The sequence below is a fragment of the Vulpes vulpes genome, chromosome 12 (genome assembly GCF_048418805.1).
Source record: "Vulpes vulpes isolate BD-2025 chromosome 12, VulVul3, whole genome shotgun sequence".
Classification (NCBI taxonomy): domain Eukaryota; kingdom Metazoa; phylum Chordata; class Mammalia; order Carnivora; family Canidae; genus Vulpes; species Vulpes vulpes.
The window spans coordinates 46,626,135-46,646,477 of record NC_132791.1 but is presented as its reverse complement, the minus strand read 5'-3'; the positions used below and the strand labels follow the sequence as shown (position 1 = coordinate 46,646,477).

The following is a 20,343-nucleotide window of genomic DNA, read 5'->3' as shown; positions in this document are numbered from 1 at the left end:
ACCAACATAATGGCATATTCCTGTTCTCCAGTTTCAGCACTTTGTGGTTGAGTGCCGCCTGTAGGGAAGGAGAGTGTGCATGCAGCATTGGTGAACTAGGCAAGCTCCAAGAACACTCTTGCCTGGCCTCGGTACTAGGAGTGAGGGAATGGACCCCTGTAGGGTTGCAAGCTCAGAAATCTTCCACAATATTTCTTTTTCCTTGGTTGGTGAAGATGAGGGCTCTCACACATTTCCCTTAATATTCCAGCCTCGATACAGGATAAGTGACTTTAAGGCCATCATGATCCCGTACCAGCTTCGCTTTTCAGCTTCATTCCTCTCAACTACCCTCCATGAATCCTCCTTTTCATTCATTCAACATTTTTCCCTTCTGAATGTAATCTACTGCTTGTTTACTTCGATGCACTTCTGCCAACTATTGCTTCACCTGTGCTACTCTCTTTTCCTTCTTGAACCAATCTCTGCTCACCACTTATTCCTCCTGTCCATACCTCTGCTGTCTTGTTATATGTATACTTAGCTCTAGTATACCACCAGTATGCCACTTGTCACTTTATATTATGCTTCATTATTTGTCTGTCTCCCTGCACTCACTCCTTTAATCTTGCCTTCCCAGCCTAGTTTAGAGTTAACCACTGTGGCTTAAATCACCTGTGGATCCAAAAGCAAGAAAGCCCTGGTGATCAGTAACTTTGAAATTAGCTATTAGTCAAATACTTTAATATGATATATGCTGTCATGTTAAAGGAAAATCTAAGTTCTTGTCCAGGAAATATTCTCTATATGTGTATGTGTATAGGAAAACACACAGTTTTAATTAGCTGAATACATGTCTTAGCTAACCCAGTTTTGTATTCCGACTGTATTAGTATCTTCTTTACCATTGTGCCAAATCCTAGGACATGCTCAAAGTTGAAATGAAACTGCCATGTTACAGACATGGTTGATGCTTTGGAGACCTGAGGGCTCCCAGAGTAATGATATCCCAATGGGGCAGTTGCTTGTCTAGCACTGCAGTGTGTATTTGTATTTGTTACTTTTCTTCCTAGTTTGAGGTCATTCACATTCACAAATGTCTAACTCCTCGTGTGTTTGCTGACTGGGGTTTTCATCAGCAGCACTTTAATCGTGCTGACAGATTCCAAACCTCCTCCTATACTGATATACTGAACATGAATTTTGTCAGTCGCCTTGCCTGACCCCTCATGGTTCATTCTTTGTTCTCTGAAGCTCTCATCCTTCATATATGTATGCATTTCTTTTAAATTTACATTTGTAAAATTTCCAGCTTTTCCTACTATCGACTTTTATGATGTTTACTGCTTTTGTACTTTCTGTGCACCTAACTCCCTTGGTGAGTTGATAAGGTTAATGTTTCTCAAGCAAGTGTGCACTAAGGGCAGCCCTGTAAACGTATAAGAGGCATCATGAACAAGGTAGTGGCTGATACAGTAATATTCCATATAGTGATCTCTACTGCTGCTGGTGGCAGTTGAAGTTGACATACTCATGCTGTCAAGTGGAGTTTTGCTGGAGAGTTTGAAAAGTAAGTTGAAAGTTTATTAGAAAATATATACGATTGTTATCAGGTGATCTTCATTTTGTTTTGTATATTGGTAATTTTTCATTTTCAAACACATTTTTTTTAAATTGGGCAGAAAAAGTATTTTAAAGAGACATGGAGTGTCAAGGTGTGATGGATTAGATTACCAAATAATCCTCCATTTGCAAAAGAACCAGAAATAATTGATAAAACAATCAACCTTGAATGCCTGGGTAGCTCAGTCGGTTAAGCCTTTGGCTCAGGTCCTGGTATGGAGCTCCACACTAGGCTCCTTCCTCAGGGGAGAGTCTGCTTCTCCTTCTCCCTTTGCCTCCCCCCAACCCTTGGTTTGTGCTCTCTGGCTCTCTCTGTTAAGTAAGTAAAAATAACTTAAAAGAACAACAACAACAAAAATCAACCTTCCACACCCATGGAGGGACAAAGCCATATCAAATGTTTGTCCCTGCCTACAGTCCTGATCAGCTGGCTGCAGCTCTCTGTGAGCTCTGAGACCTCCCTGCTTTGATAGCTGTGTTTACACAGTACAGCTGTAGCATCATCAGCCACGTGGAGTTGTTTTGAGAATTAAAACATTGTGTGGAGCACTCAGAGCAGTGTTTGCATGGAGGGAATGTTTGTGCTTATTGTGATATAATCCTGAAGAATAGGTAGAAGGTTGATAGTGGAGCTAATCCAGGGGGGATTCAGAGAGAAACAACCTCACAACCTCACGTTGGTAGAGGAGATCTCCTGCTGTGGCTGTTTGGGGTAAATATGCTGGGAAATAGGGAACTTCATAGGATCCCGCAGACACACAGAGCTGACCATTAACAGGCAAAGGATGAGAGGGCTTGCTACCTGGGTCTGGGCTGGAATGGGGAAAGGGGATAGGTAATAAGACAAAGTCATCCTAACAGTTCTTAACCATAGGACTGCCGTCACATGTGTGTCTTATGCTAAGTCAGAAATTTAAAGTCAAAGTGGGTCTTTACTGTTGTGTCTCAGGCATCTAGCAGAAACAATTACAAAATCTTTTGAACCCACTCTAAAGTGGAATCTGCTTTACTACTGGAAAATAGACTCTGACTAAAGTCCTGGCCTAGATGTCCCTTATCAGTTGTTTGGGGTTTTTGGTTTTCAAAGATTTTACCTATTTATTTGAGAGAGAGATAGAGAGCACGAGTGGGGGGAGAGGGAAGAATAGGGAGAGAGAGAAGCAGACTCCCCCAGAGTGGGGAGCTCAATGCAGGGCTTGATCCAGGACCCCGAGATCAAGACCTGAGCTGAAGTCAAATGCTAAACCCAGTAAACCACCCAGGCACCACCCACCTCACCCTTTCATCCCCGCTTTTTTCAGTTTTTTGACTGATTTTGGCTTCTGTCTCTACTTGGGTGAAATATGAGAATTTGCCAGAAAAGATTGGGATTTCTAACTTAGGGGCTCAGGAATGGATTTTTGGCATTTCAAATACCCTAAAATGACATGTGGTGATATGTTGAGTTCATCCCTAGTGGACCAAATTTTTATTTCTAATTCTTCAACTATAATTTTATAATTTATAATTATATAGAAAGGTTGAAAGATCCAGATACTCATCTGTAGCATGTTTACCCAACTACAAAGGTGACCGCACCTACAAGGAATTGACAATATTCAGATTAAAGCCCTGCCATGGCTCTAATTTTCTCTAATCTCAGCTGTCTGGAAAGCTCTTTATAAATCATCAATTCAGCAAGTGCAGTACAGTAATGAGCTGCTAAGCATCTCTTTGAAATTAAAGACAGCTTAGACCTTGATCCCTATCTCTGTAATGTCTGAGTGCCTTGAGGGTTAGATTAGGAGTGTATTTCAGGCAATGTTACAGCAATTTATTTTTTTAGACAATCTGTCTATATTAATATTATAATTCATTTAGTAATGGATTAAATATTTAAATATAGAGATGGAAGGGATAGAAATTGCTGCCTTACTTACAGATTATTCTTGGTGTTTGACAGTTATTTAACCCATTTAACCTAGATATTCAGTTATTTTAAAGAATAAAATGTATACATCTAAGCATAATTAAGCATAATTAATCTCAGAAATGAAAATCTGACAAAATTTGATTACTTTCCCAAGTGGTTTTCTCTGTTTCACATTCCTTTTGTTAAAATGCTCATGTTTATGATGTAGTTGCGTGCTGAATCAGTCTGAAGCACATCTTCCCACAACTGGAACTACCCACTGATTTCACTTCATTAGAGATTTTTGTTTTCTTCTGGCATTGCTTGATAGTTCCTGTGATATTTTCTGAAGTTTAGCCTTTGTCATTCAGTCATTGTAAGTGCTACTAGTGTACGAACTGGTTCCTGGGCACTTTGCATTTGTTCCTCTAACAAAAGGACATTTTTTAGAATTTACTGTTTCACTTACCTTTGGTAAGTTGTTGTTTTAGGGGAGAATTATGCCTTTTAGTCTCTGGCATACTGTAATTCCCTCCTTTCTAACAGAATTGGTATAGATCTGCCAGTCATCATTTTATTTCTTTTATTTTAAGGATTAGTGGATATGTTGACCAAATATAATAGTGATGCCTTTTATTGATTCAAACTTTACAAATATTATCTAAGTACTAAGTTAGATAACAATTGGGACACCTGGGGGTGGTTCAGTGGTTGAGCATCTGCCTTTGGCTCAGGGCATGATCCCAGAGCCGTGGGGTAGAGTCCCACATCGGGCTCCCTGCATGGAGCCTGCTTCTTCCTCTGCCTGTCTCTCTCTCTCTCTCTCTCTCTCTCTCTCTCTCTGTGCCTCTCATGAATAAATAAATAAAATCTTTAGAAATCAATCAATAAGATAACAATTTTATTTTAAATATTGAAAGCACCCATTTGTTTATTTTACCAGATGGTAATGAATACATGACTATTAATGGTGGCAACCAGAAACCTTGTTCTGGTCTTTCCTTGGCTGTTAATAGCTATGTGGCGCTGGAGAACAAAGTCATGTAATCTCTCTAAGGCTTATCATGTTCTCATTAGTAGTCCTAAATTTTCTTTCAAACCCTAAAGTTTCATTCAAACTTGAATATTATGAATATGTAATAGAGGATACTATGTAGTCTAGTCCCTTGCCCCATGTTAGCCTTTCATTGAAAAGCAAAACATTGAAGTATAGGAACATCCCTCAGCAACAGTGTTTCCCCTATGTAAAAAGTTCCCTGCCAGTTTTAAAAAACAAATGCGTTTTATGACTGACTGTTGCATGTCATGCTCCAAATGTTATTAATTTTTACATAGTGATCTCTTTCTTCTCTTTGTTCCATCAAATCTTATTTGCTTGAGGTAATCATAATAAGCACAGTTGTATTTTTGTCTGTTTAAGCAATAAAACAACAACTTCAGCAGATTACTAAGTAGATTCGCTAGGAATGTCTGTTGATAGGTCACAGCCTGTTTTCCTGCATTATGTGGACATAAAACATTAAATGTTGTTGGCACTCAGATTTAATGGATATTTTATCTAGCACTCAGCTGAGTAATAATTGTCAGGCATTCTCAGTTTAGCTTGATTTCTCTGTCAGTAAATTCCATCGGAAGCTCCAATGGTGTTGACTTTTATTGCAGAATGGGAGATAAAAATAAAAAAACACCTTGCTTTTGTTATGCTACTGGCTTCATAAATGTTTGATTGAATTAGAGGGAAAAATGCTAACTTTTAACTTATATGATTGCTTTCTGTACTTTTTAGAATCAGTGGCTGGCATGAAGTCTTATGATGAGGCATCTGAGTGTGCTATAAGCATTGGGATTGTAAAATGATAGTCAAGACTTTGATTCTTTTGAAATTGTGTGTTTTGTTCTTAAAGTCTAATAGAAACATCTGAGGATTATCTTTTGGTACTACATAATTGTGGTACATTCCATTCTTTAGAAAAATATTGTATTAGGTTGAAATGTTTGAAATTAAAAAAAAAAAGAAATGTTTGAAATTGTCAATATTTTATTTTTTATCTACAGAAACTGTAACTTCACACAACTTAATGTATTATTCTACATTTCCTTACACTTGTACACAACCCCCTTTCCCTGGAGACAGAGATGTCTTAACCCTGTAGGCCACTCGATTGTCCCATATTTTGTACCATATTTTCTGAATTTTTATTGCCACCTTTTGTTTGATTGTAAAGCTAATTATGACGATCAAGAATAAGTATGCAAAATTTACAGAGTTTACATAGACTAAAATTTAATTTTATGATTACTTGGTGGTCTTCATTTTCTTTCTTTTGCCTCTGACTGTTGAAAACTTAGTCCTGAGCTGGCAGTGTTCTTTCTGCAGGCTGATATTTGGGGACCATTGTCCTGCTTTTAGGAGGGGAGTTTTCATTGCTGGGGGTTGGGAGTGATAGCTTAAGTGACATGTGAGTGAGTGATCAGGAAGTGGCCACTCTGTCATCATTTCAATTCTGTATAGTGTTGTGGGTTTTTTTTTTTTCTTTTATCTTTTCTGCTTATGTTTTCGTTTTGGGGAAACATTGTCAAGATTGGACCATGTAGCGATTTTGCCATGCTAATAAAAAGGAGAAAAGGTTTGCTATAATAGGTGAACATGTTTGAATGTTACTCAAGTATTTCCATAATTGTTAATATCTTTTCTTGAGGAAATATACTTTATAATGACTGTAAGTAAGTTTGCCTAGGGATCTAGAGTAAGAATCTTCTTGGGAGACAACAGTGAGTACAGAGGCCCCCAAGAGGCACTGAATGTGGCATGTTGGAAGAGCAGCAAGAAGCATAGCTGATAGGATTATGTGGTGGCTTTAATTGTGGAGGCAGAATAAACATTTGCCACCTTGTCATCTTGTTATTTCTGTGCCTTCTTTCCAAGTAGTCAGAGTGCCTGTTTCTCTAGTAGTTGGCATAATGGCCACTCCACATGAAGTTCTTATTTGTCTCCTAAGCAACTGTTTTGTTTAAAATGCCAAGCAGTTCTGCAGTGCTTGGGTCAAAATGTCTCAGGATCTTGCTGTCCTTTATGTAGATGACCAGGGCTGACTTTTAGCTAAGGGGAGCTTTTGTTTTGCATGTAAATTGCAACATGCTAGTGGTTCTTTGCTTTGAGATCTTGTTCAGCCAGTTTTTGACTTTGTATTATAGATGCTTTTAATAAAATAGTTTAGGAAATTGGAGATTTCTCCCATGGGAAATTTTGAACTCTTTGAAGGTAAAGGACTGTTTTTATTGCTTATTTTCAGCATCTGTCCTATTACCTAGCACACTGTGAGTTTCATAGGCTCAATTTTTGACCTGTCTTTGTTTTGTTTTGTTTTAAAGATTTTATTTATTTATTACTGAGAGACACACACACACACAGAGGGGGAGAGAGAGAGAGAGGCAGAGACACAGGCAGAGGGAGGAGCAGGCTTCACTCAGGGAGCCGGACATGGAACTCGATCCCGGGTCTCCAGGATCACGCCCTGGGCTGAAGGCGGCGCTAAACCGCTGAGCCACCCAGGCTGGCCCTTTGACTATTCTTTGATATGATGCTCAGAAAATGCTCCTTGTGCTACCATGTTGTCAGCTAGTTTTCGAAAAGTAGGGCAGTTTTCCTTTAGGAGTTTTCTTGTTCCCGTCCTGACCACAATGTGAGAACTGACCATGCCCTAACTCTTCCTGTTGTATACATTTTTGGCAATTGTTATATATAATTCTTGAAGATAGATTATTCTGTTGAGAAAACTGAGCTCAGAGACTTTAAATCACTTGTCCAGGGCCACGAGGCTGATAATTGGTAGATAACAGGCTTTAAATCCTGTCTCATTTCTAAGTTTATACTCTTTCTACTTTATCATGTTAGGAACCCCTGGTAACAGCCCCAGTCCTGAGAAAAGAAGCTGAAGTGAACACATATAAAGATGTGTTTCTAACTGGCCATCTGTTGGCAAAATAGACCATTCAGAGTAGTTCCTGTTGCTGTCTCTGTGTTTTGTAAGAATGTGTACATAGGTGAAATATAAGCTAACATCCTCTAACAAGTTTAAGTAATATTGATAATTGTGGTAAAGTTCTCCATGAAACCCACCTCCTCACAGGTACTATAAGTATCAGGGCATTTTTGTGTAATAGGAATTTTAAAGGAGTGTGCTTTGGAATGTTTCTTTCTTTTTACAGATTTATTTATTTGAGACAGTGGTTGGGGGGGGGGGTGAGGAGCGAAGGGAGGGAGAGATTCTCAAGCAGTCTCTGCACCGAGCACAGAGCTGGATACCAGGCTTAATCCCATGACCCTAAAACCACAACCTGAGCTGAAACCAAAAGTCAGATGCTCAACTGACTGCTTCACCCAGGTGCCCCTATTTCTGTTGTTTAAAACAGTGTATTGAACGAGTTGGAATGTATCCTTTGAAATGTTTTGACATCTCTGTTATTGTAATGTTAAGCATAAAGAATAAAACTATGTCAATCCATTTAGTTTAAGAAGTGCTTTAGAACTGGGGTACCTGGGTGGTTCATTTGGATAAGCATCTGACTGTTCGTTTCAGCTCAGGTTATGATCTCAGGGTCTTGAGATCAAGCCCCATATGAAGCTCTGCACTCAACAGGGAATCTACTTGAGTTTCTCTCCATCTTGCTCTGCCCTTCCCCCTGTTCTTTCTCTCTCTCTCTCTCTCAAATAAATAAAGATTTTTTTTTAAATGCTTTAGAACTAAAATAATTCTCTGTTATCCATGATCACATTAGCATTTTAGGGGATTTCATTTTTCCTTGGTATATAATTTAATTTTTCCTCTATGTCAATACTTCCCAGGAAAACCATACTTAAAAGTCCTATAATTTTTTTTTGTATATTTTTTAAAGATTTTATGTATTTATTTGAGAGAGAAAATATGTGAGTGAGAACACACAAGCAGGGGGAGCAGCAGAGGGAAAGGGAGAAGCAGACTGCCTGCAGGGAGCCTGACATAAGGCTTGATCCCAGGACCCCAGGACTATGACCCGAATCAAAGGCAGACACTTAGCAGACTGAGCCACCCAGGCACCCCTCTTTTGTACCTTTGAACACAGCTTTACAAACCTTTGAAACTCAGTGATTCATAAAATCATTGAAATTCAGTTTGTGTACAGATTATTAAGTAGTCTGTATAGGAACAATAAACTACTCAAGTTTGAATTTATTTGTTTGAGCAGTTCATTTATGCCCTCTCTCTTCTTCCCTCATCCTCCTCCCCCACAATTTCTTCTAGGATATTTGAAACTATATATAATGCCTTCCAGACTGAGATTTAGCTCAAGTACCTGAAAGTTAACAGATGCTATTGTGCTCTTCATAGCAGAGAATAATGCTCGAGCAGCCAAAACACATCACTGGAACATAACCCCAGCTGCAAAATGCTTGGTAAAGGGAAAATCGTACTATAGTAGAGTAGATGGCTTTTCCCATCTGCTGGATTCCATCAGTAAGTCCTGGCAACAGCCCTTCATTCAATAATGGCCCAAATGTTTTTCTGTTGAGAAATCTACTTGCACTTACTAAGCGAAATTTGTCAAAAAGACTTTACAGAGGAGTGAATAAATCTGACATAAGTCTGCTTTTAAACTGTTTTCCCCAATTCATAGGAGCTACCTAATATTATTCTGACTGCGGGTTTTTTTTTAACTTTAAAGATTGCATATTTTTATAATTACAAAAACTTAGAGATTCCCTTTCCTTTATTCCACATTTTTAAATATATTTTTATAGAATTGACATTCTCTCTATATATAATTTTGTGCCTGTTTTAAATTTATTAATGCAGTATTCATATTCACTTACTATTATATATGTATTCATATTTATTATATTTCAGTAATGCTCTTTAAAAGCATCTTTTCTAGGGGCACTTGGGTGGCTCAGTTGGTTAAGAGTCCAAGTCTTGATCTCAGCTCAGGTCTTGATCTCAGGGCTGTAAGTTCAAGCCCCGCGCTAGGCTGCAGGCTAGGCATGGAGCCTACTTAAAAACCAAAACAAAACAAAAACCCATAAAACATCTTTTCTAATGCTGGCATAATATGGCCATGCCATAATTTATTTATATATTTCTAAATGAGCACTTTTAGGGGGATACTTTTGGAAAGGACATTAATCTTCTTATCATGAATAATATTTAGTGATGTTTTTGAATGACTAGGAGAATAAGGGCATTTTTTCCCCCTGGAAATATAGATCTTTATATATATATATATATATATATATATGTATTCGATATATATATATATAGAAATGTTTATATAATAAGAGGTAATTGAGTGCCTGTGTAGATTAGTTCTTCCTCTTCCAATCTGCCTTGTCATGTTAAAAGTTTAATATTTAGGGCATATATTTTAGGTAATTTTCTGGATGAAAATTTTGCAGATGATGTTTGCAAAGACTCTGCTGCAGACCCCATAGATTAATGCTGGAGACCCAGAAGGGAAGGAACCATTGTCTGTTGAAACAGTAGGTCTTACATAGTAATGGGTAGCAGCATTATGGCTGGTATCTCATGTAACCTATTGTTTGTTCTCTTTAGGTAAGAGTCTATTTTCTTGGTTTGTGTTTATTTTCCTTTTTCATTTGTTTTGTTTCATAACTTCACATATAAGTGAAATCATATGGTATTTTCTTTCTCTGACTTATTTACCATTATATTCTCTAGGTCTATCTGTGTCATTGCAAATGACAAGATTTCATTCTTTTTTATGACTAATATTTCATTATATATACCACAACGTCTTTATCCATTCATCTATCCATGGACACTTGGCCTTCTTCCATATTTGGCCATTGTAAATAATGCTGCAATAAACGTAGGGGTGCATATATCTTTTGAATTAGTGTTTCGTATTCTTTGGGTAAATACCTAGTAGTGGACTTACTGAATCATGTGATAATTCTGTTTATAATTTTTTGAAAAATCTCCTATACTGTTTTCCACAGTGATTGCACCAGTTTGCATCCCACCAACAGTGCACAAGGGTTCCTTTTTCCACATCCTCACCAACACTTGCTTTTTGTGTTTGCTTTTAGCCATTCTGACAGATATGAGGTGATAGCTTGTACTTTTTATTAGCATTTCCCCGATGATGAGTGATGTTGAGAATCTTTTCATGTGTCTGTTGGCCATCTTGGATATCTTCCGTAGAGAAATGTCTGCTCATGTCTTCTGCCTAGTTTTTGATTGGATTATTTGTGTTTTGGGTGTTGAGTTTATAAATTCTTTATATATTTTGGATACTAACTCATTATCAGATGTGTCATTTGTAGATAATTCTTCCATTCAATAAATTGTTTTTGAGTTTTGTTGATTGTTTCTTTTGCTGTGTAGAAGCTTTTTGTTTTGATGTAGTTCCAATAGTTTATTTTTGCTTTTGTTTCCCTTGCCTCAGCACACCTATCTAGAAAAATGTTGCTATGGCCAATGTCAGAGAAACTACTACCTGTGCTCTCTTCTAGGATTTTTGTGATTTTTTATAATTTTTAGGAACTTTGTCCATTTTGCATTAATGGCTTTTATGGAGGCTTGATTGTTCACATGGTTGAATAAATCATCATTATTTGGCAATTTAACTCCATCCCCAGCCCCTCTCCCTTCCACTGAGGCCAGAGGTGGGGCTGAAGTGCCAACCCTCTAATCATGCCTTGGGCTCTCTGATAACCTGCACCTATCCTGAAGCTATCTGAGGGGCCCCCAGCTACCAGCCTGATTAGCACACAAAGGATACTTTTCTAGGAGTCTTCGAAGTTCTAGTGTCAGGAACTAAGAACTGAGACCGAATATTTCACACAATGGTGCTCTTCTCACCCATATCACTCAGGAAATTCCTAGGGTTTTAGAAACTCTCTGCCAGGAACTGGATCAAAGACTAAATATGTTTCTTTTTTTTTTATCACAATATCACACAAAGTATGATTTGAATAGCAAACATGGAGGAATATTTTGGAGGTGCATTTAAGATACATTGATGAAGGATGGGGTGAGTTGTAAGCAGACTGTCTATGAGGGGCTGCTTATTTTGATTTTATCTAAGTGGCAGAAGTGTGGTTGCTTCTTAGTGCTGTCACATATATAAATCCAATACTGTTGGTTTACCTCTTAATTCTTTCTAAGCACTATTCTTGGGTTCTGTGTGCATATCCATTTGTACTAGTTTTCTCCAAGAGCTTTTATGTTTGCTAGAAATATTCAGACTTAGAGGCAATGTTTGATTTTTTTTTATGTATAAGTAAAAAAAAAATTTTTTTTTTAATTTTTAAAAAGATTTTAAGTAATCACTATACGCAACCTGGAGATCAAACTGATGACCCCAAGATCAACACTCATACTCTCTACTGACTAAGCCAGCCAGGAGCTGCTAATTTTTAATTTTGTAAGTTTTTATTTTAATTCCAGTTAGTTAACATACCATGTTATATTAGTTTCATGTATACAGTATAGCGATTCAGTATTTCCATACATCACCAGATGCTTATCACAACAAGTGCATTCTTTAATCCCTATCACTTATTTCACCCATCTTTTCTGGGAACCATAATTTTCTTCTCTATAGTTAATATGTCTGTTTTTTAGTTTGCCTATCTCTCTTTTTTCCCCTTTGTTCCTTTGTTTCTTAAATTCCACATGAATGAAATCATATGGTATTTGTCTTTCTCTGATTTATTTTGCTTAGCGTAATACACTTCATCCACATTGTTGCAAGATTTCATTCTTTTTAATGGCTGAGTGATATTCCATTGTAGATATATACCACAGCTTCTTTATTCATCAGTTGATGGGCATTTGGGTTCTTTCCATAATATGGCTGTTGTTGATAATATTGCTATAAGCATTGGGATACATGTGTCCCTTCAAATCAGTATTTTTATATCCTTTGGGTAAATACCTAATAGTGTGATTGCTGGATCATAGAGTAGTTCTATTTTTAACCTTTTGGGGAACCCCCATATTGTTTCCCAGAGTGGCTGGACCAATTTGCATTCTCCACAGGAGTACATGAGAGTTCCTTTTTCTCCACATCCTTGCTGTTTCTTGTGTTTTTTATTTTAGTCATTCTGACAAGTGTGAGATACCTCAATGTAGTTTTGATTTGCATTTCCCTGATGGTAAGTGGTGATGAACATCCTTTCATGTGCCTGTTGGCCATCTGGATGTCTTCTTTAGAGAAATATATGTCATGTCTTCTGCCCATTTTTTAAGTTGGATTATTTGTGTTTTAGGTGTTGAGTTTCTTATGTTCTTTATATATTTTGGGTACTAATCCTTTATCACATACGTCATTTGCAAATATCTTTTCCCATTCTGTAGATTGCCTTTTAGTTTTGTTGATCATTTTCTTTGCTGTGCAAAAGCTTTTTATTTTGATATAGTACCAAGAATGTATTTTTGCTTCTGTTTCCCTTTCCTTAAGGACCTATCTAGGAACAGGTTGCTATGGCTAACGTCAGAGAAATTACTGCCTGTGCGCTAGTCTAGGATTTTTATGGTTTCAGGTGTCACATTAAGGAATTTAATCCATTTCAAATTTATGTTTGTGTATGGTGTAAGAAAGTGGTCTGGTTTCATTTTTTTACATGTTGCTGTCCAGTTTTCCCAGCACCATTTGTTGAAGAGACTGCCTTTTCCCATTGGATATTCCTTCCTGCTATGTCAAACATTAAGTAACTGTATAATTATTGCTTTATTTCTGGGTTTTCTATTCTGTTCTATTAGTCTCTGTGTTTTTGTGCAAGTTCCATACTGTTTGGATTACTACGGCTTTGTAATATAACTTGAAGTCCGGAATTGTGATGCCTCCAACTTTTCTTCTTTTGTTTTCCTTTCTTTTTTGTTTGTCTTTTTCTTTTTTAAAAAAATATTTTATTTATTTGTTCATGAGAGACACACACACACAGAGAAAGAGAGAGAGAGAGAGAGGCAGAGACGCAGGCAGAGGGAGAAGCAGGCTCCATTCAGGGAGCCTGATGTGGGACTCGATCCTGGGTCTCCAGGATTAGGCCCTGGGCTGAAGGCGGACTAAACCGCTGAGCCACCTGGGCTGCCTTGTTTGTCTTTTTCAAGATTGCTTTGACCATTTGGGGTCTTTGGTGGTTTCTTTCTTTCTTTTTTTTTTTTTTTTAAAGATTTATTTATTTATCATAGACATAGAGAGAGAGAGAGAGGCAGAGACACAGGCAGAGGGAGAAGCAGGCTCCACTCCGGGAGCCTGGCTCGGGACTCGATCCTGGGACTCCAGGATCATGCTCTGGGCCAAAGGCAGGTACCAAACCACTGAGCTACCCAGGGATCTCCTCTTTGGTGGTTTCATACACATTTTGGATTTGTTTATTCTTTTCTGTGAAAAATGCTGTTGATATTTTGATAGGGTTTGCATTAAGGGTATAGATTGCTTTGGGTAGTATAGACAATTTAACAATATTTGTTCTTCCAATCTGTAAGCATGAAATGTCTTTCCATTTCTTTGTGTCATCTTCAATTTCTTACCTCAATATTTTCTAGTTTTCAGAGTATATAGGTCTATCACCTCTTTTAGTTAGGTTTATTCCTACGTATCTAATTATTTTTGGTGTAATTGTAAATGGCATTGTTTTCTTAATTTCTCTTTCTGTTGCTTCATTATTAGTGTATAGAAATGCAACAGATTTCTGTACATTTATTTTTGTATCCTCTGATGCTGTAGAATTTATTTATAAGTTCTAAATGTTTTTTGGTGAAGTCTTTTGGGCTTTCTATATAGAGTATCATATCATCTACCAGTAGTGAAAGTTTGACTTCTTCCTTGCTGATTTGGGTGACTTTTATTTCTTTTTGTTGTCCAATTGTTGTGGCTAGGACTTCCAATACTATGTTGAATAAACGTGGTGAGAGTGGATATCCTTGTCTTGTTCCTGACCTTAGGGAAAAGGCTCTCCATTTTCCCCCACTGAGAACGATGTTAGTTGTGGGTTTTTCATAGACGGCTTTTATTATGTTGAGGTATATTCCCTCTAAACCTACTTTGTTGAAAGTTTTTATCATGAATGGATGTTGTGCTTTGGCAAATGCTTTTCCTGTGTCTGTTGAAATGATCATATGGTTCTTATTCTTTCTCTTACTGATGTGATGTATCACGTTGAAAGATTTATGCATATTGAACCATCCTGGCAACCCAGAAATAAATCCCACTTGATTGTGGTGAATGATTTTTAAATGTATTGTTAGATCTTGTTTGCTAGTGTTTTGTTGGAATTTTTGCATCCATGTTCATCAGAGATACTGGCCTATCTATAGTTCTCTTTTTTTTCTGGTGTCTTTATCTGGTTTGGGTATTAAGGTAATGCTGGCTTCTTAGAATTAATTTGGAAGTTTTCCTCCCTCTTATATTTTTGGGATTCTTTGAAAAGAATAGGTATTAACTTTGAGAAGAATAGGTATTAAATGTTTGGCAGAATTTGGCTGTGAAGCCATCTGGTCTTGGACTTTTGTTGGGAGTTTTTGACTACTGATTTAACTTCTTTGCTGGTTATTGATCTATTCAAATTTTCTTTTCTTCCCATTTCAGTTTTGGTAGTTTATATGTTTTTAGAAATTTATCCATTTCTTCTAGGTTTCAAATTTGTTGGCATATAGTTGCTCATAATATGTTCTTACAATTGTTTATATTTCTGTGGTGTTGTTACTTTTCTTTCATTTTGGTTTTTTTTTTTATTTGGGTCTTTTTTCTTTTTTTCTTAAGTCTGGCTAGAGATTTATCAGTTTTAATTTTTTTTAAGTCAGCTTCTGGTTTCATTTATCTGTTCTATTGTATTTTTAGTTTTATATCATTTATTTCTACTGTAAGCTATTATTTCCTTCCTTCTGCTGCTTTTAGGTTTTGTTTGTTGTTCTTTTTCTAGGTTCTTTTAGGTATAAAGTTGGGTTGTTTATTTGACATTCTTATTACTTCTTGAGGTAGGCCTGTATTGTTATAAAAATCCTTAGACCTGTTTTTGCTGTGTTCCTTATGTTTTGGACTGTTTAATTTGTTTCCATGTACTGTTTTATTTCTCCTTTTATTACCTCATTGAATTAACCCCTATTTATTTGTTGTCTTTTCAGATTTTTTTTTTTTATTGTGGCTGATTTCTATTTTCATAGTGTTGTGATCAGAAAAGACATGTGGTATGACTTCAGTCTTTTTGACTTTCTTGAGATTTGTTTTGTAGCCTAAAATGAGATCTAGTCTGGAGAACGTTCCATGTGCACTTGAAAAGAAGATATATTCTCCTGTTTTAGGATGGAATGTTCTGAATATGTCTGTTAAGTCCATTTGGTCCAGTCTGTCATTCAAAGCTACTGCTTCATTGTTGATTTTCTGTTTAGATGATCTGTCCATTGATGTAAGTGCAGTGTTAATGTCCCCTATTATTATTGTATTATTATTAATTAGTTCCTTTGTGTTTGTTATGAATTGTTTTTATGTATTTGGGTGCTCCCCCATGTTGGGTGCATAAATTTTTATAATTGTTTTATCTTCTTGTTGGATTGTCTCCTTTATTATGGTATAATGTCCTTCTTTGTCCCTTGTTACAGTCTTTATTTTAAAGTCTATTTTGTCTAGTATAAGTTATTGCAACTCTTGCCAGAAAGAATCTTTTTAATACTATTAAAAATAACTGTTTCAGTGTATTGTGTGCATGATCTAGGAGCTTGGTATTTTGCCTTTGGGCAAGTTCTTTTATCATGTAATTCAAGTTACTGTTTTTGTGGCAACTAAAAAATTTCAGAGCAGCTCTTTTTTAATGTCTTTTAAAATTTTTATTTAAATTCAATTAATTAACTTATAATTAATTAACATATAATGTATTATTGGTTTCAGAGGTAGAAGTCAGTGATTCACCAGTCTTATATAATACCCAGTGTTCATTACGTCACATTTCAGAGCAACTCTTGAAGGCAGTAACATTTTCAACAAGTTACTTCACTATATTTATCCAAGGTGGTATGTGTTTTCCCTGTTCCCCCATGGTATAGTGGTTGTTAGGGAACTGGCTATCCAGACCACCTAAGCCATTGCTTACATTTACTCAGGACAAAGCTCCTAAGAACATTGTGTCTAGAGCTGTGTTATAAACTGCTTCTGTGAATTCTGTGTAATAGCTTATGTAAATTTCAGAAGCTACTGTATGTTTAGGCTCATGGCTTTTCTTAGCAGTATTTCGCTCACTACAGAGTAATGGGAACGTTTTTGTAAGTTTAGATTGTGAGTAAGAGACTCACTAAGAAGAAAAATGAAGTGCTGGTGGCATTGAATTTGTTTTCTACTATAGCTAACAAATCTTTCAGACCTTAATGGAGGAACTGAGAGAAAAGGATGCCTTCTTCCAGTATTGACATGTTTTCTTTTTGTTTAAGCATCATATATCAATTAAGGAAAACAGTTTATGGAATTCTGGCCTGGCTGTGAGAACAGAGCCTGCACCAGTTTTATTAGGGCTGTATTTGTTCAACAGTAACTCTATGATACTAATATTTTTGATGAATATATATATCACTATGTATATGTTAATGATTATCAACCTTTTTGCTCTCAGGACCCCCTGTGTCCTTAAGTGTTTTGAGGACCCCAAAGAGGTTTTGTTTAATCTTGTCATGTCCTTTCTCTTCCTATTCTTTTTCCCTTCCCTTCCCATGGGTCTGGTTTTAAAGTATGTGAGGAATGTCCAGCCACACACAGATATGTGTTTGGAAGGGGTACAATATTTTTATAACCTTTTCAGATAATTATGGATCTTCTTCTTTGACACTACACCAAAATTTGGCATATGTTAGTTTTTAAAAAAGTAGTTGCAATGTGGAATCTGAAATCACATCAATGAACTCTTTGTACTTTATTGATAAAAATTCATTGGTCTGTCTTGCACTCTGAGTGACTCTTTTACACATGCATGATTTTGGAACATCATGTGTTGGTAAACAGATCTGAGTTATATAGGTCTCTATATAATATTTAAATATTATGATTTATATCATCACTGTTAGTACCATCAGAACCAGCTTTAAGTATTGGGAAGCTGTCAGGATTACAATAGTGGATACATGTTTTCCAGAATTTTAATTTTGATTCATAAACTTGAATTTACCACTATCAGCAAACACTCTGAATAGTTGTTGTTTTTTTTAAATGACAGGCTTTCTTTTTTCACTTATGAAAATTCCTTCTAGACCCTAATTTACCATAGTTGTCTGTTAATTATTCTTTCAAGGAAAAATGGTGTTTCATGAAAGAGACAATTTACTCAACTTACAATTCAACTAGTTGCACATATGCTTTTCCTCAAGACAAATATTGAACTTTATTGTGCAGTTGTACTTTATGCATATATCCCATGTTTATCACAAATTTAACAAAATTATTGCCAGGTTGACATAGGCAAATAACATCTTCATGTTATTTTGTAAAAGGCGAAAGATTTATACGATCTGAAGAGAAACCAGAGTATCTTCATGTTATTTTGAAAGTAGTTTTGACTCTACAGACTTTGTGAAATGTGCTGTATGTGTCTGGAAGTCCACAGACCTTTGAGAATGACTGTCACACTATTGGCCCTTCTTTTGTTCTTGTTAGGAATACAGTAACTGCTAGTAATGTTTTCACAGATTTCCTAAGCTTTATGCACTTATACCAAGGGATTTTTCATTTGTCTCACCCTCTCCTGAATCTATAGCAATCTATGGCATTCAGGATGAGACTCAGAGCTATGCACAATCTTCTGGTGGTTGCTATGCTGGTATAAAAAAGATATGATTTTAGTAATAAAAACATTATTATTGATTAAATGCCTACAGTGTTCATGTCTTTTTTTTGTTTGATAATATCTACCCTTGCCTTTTTCTTTTACAAGGATGTTGTAAGAACTAATTTGATATTTATTTATTTAGAGGGAGGGGAGAAAAGGGGTGAGGAGGGGCAGAGAGAATCTTAAGCAGGCTGGAAAAATTCTATCCCGGGACCCCGGGATCAGGACCTGAGCCAAAGGACCTTAGCTGGTTCAGACTCTGAACTGCTAAGCTACCCAGGCGTCCCTGTTTTTGGTTTTCAAAGCTAAATTAAAATATGAATAATATCATATATTTAAGATTAAATGTACCCTATTTTCCTCCTCATAAAGTATTGTAGCACTTAATTGATAAACAGATCAAATGAAAATAAAATGATTAGATGGATTTTACATAACAATATATACAGTTATGTCATTTGGGACTTTACAAAGAATTCCAGCACTTTCAAATATAAAAAGTTTTACAGTATTTCATTTTAATATTAAAAAGAAAAAAAACCTCTGAAGTAGGTGAAAAAGGAATTCTTACTATGTGAAAATCTATTTTACCCAAAGCCATATAGGCCTCTGAATCAAAGGGTTTGAATTTAAAGCTAGGTCTCTGGACTAACAGTTCCCTGTACTTCATGCTGCATGATTTTGCTGCCATGCTGCTTTTAACTAATGATATTACATCATTACAGTGCTCACTATGTATTCTGGCCCAGAGATTATCCAAACAAGATAAATAACTTGTTGGAGCAGAGTGCAACCTCATCTTTGGGGAAGGACATCTGTTAGAGAAGGATTCTCTCCCAGGTCTGTTGAGAAAGTCTGAGAAAAGCTCCAGTTGAATCAGGCTATCCTAGGTCCAGTGCCACGGCTTGCATTACCCTCCTGCTCTCTGGCTTCCTTGTTAGGAATTGTCCTTCTCCTCTACTTCTTTTCTGTTGTTAGGCTTTTGAGAATTAAATAGTATTTCCTCTGTCCCTGAAAATATTTTGAGAACTCCTCAGGTTAACTTATGACCAACCAAAGGGGTAAGAGCATCATCTATCTTGTGTGTTTCAATCTTTTATAATAAAGCAAGTGATATGATAAATCTACTGTGGAAGAGGGAGTAGCTATTCAAACTCCAAGGATTTCTTTTTGTTTAGATCCCATTTTTAGCGTGTATGTGGTAGATATTAGCCTGTGAGTTAAGGACTTAATGGTATTTCAAATTCCTAGTCAACTCCTCTCCTCTCATCTTTCATTTGTCAAATCTAAGTCTTCATAGGAAGTCTTCTGTTCTGTATTGGAGGGAGACTGAGGTGGAAACAGTGTATGTTTAGTGTCAGATTACTTCACTGCAAACAGAGGCTAAGGTTCTTACCTTTTGTTTTCAGATTCTGCTTGGCTAAGTACTAAGCATTTTCCATTGTTGATAATAGTGATAATAATAATAATGATAATAGCACCACCACCACCAACATGGAAGCAGGAACATTTCCTTTCACTTCAGTTGGCATTTGATGTCTTTTGAGTTCTTTTCAGCTTCATAGCTCTTCTTATTTTTCCATCTAAGCAAATCTATTTTGACTTTTTAAAAATGGTTAAGTCAATAAGGCAAGGGCTGGCACACCCTGGTTCATAGAAGCCCCTGTGCTTGGGACTTGAGGACATTGCTCCCCAGTATTTATTTATAAGACTATGACAGCTAGTGATGAGGAGTTTTAGAATGTGTCACAGCTGAAGATGTTAAGTCCTAGATGGAGCTGTGATTGCTGCCACCTGCTGTGATATACTGTCCTTTGGTATAGGCATTAGGAATTTTTTCTCATAACCTGTTATGTCTTTCTGTATTTTTCTGGCTTTCTATAAAGTTTTGTAAAGTGCTATTTTTGTGGAGTACATCTCTGCCTCATTCATGTTAACAGATATACATATTTAAGAGATTTGAGCCTCTGGGGGTGTTATATTGAGCAAATAAGATTTGAATAGGAATTCTTTTCCATATTCATATAATGGCGCTGTATTG

At 36.5% G+C, this 20,343-nt stretch overlaps 1 protein-coding gene across 28 annotated transcripts in view; it reads left to right on the top strand.

Annotated features, from left to right (window-relative positions):
• Positions 1-20,343, top strand: part of KDM4C (lysine demethylase 4C) — a 460,147-nt gene that overhangs the window by 290,957 nt on the left and 148,847 nt on the right. The gene's annotated exons all lie outside the window — the stretch shown is intronic.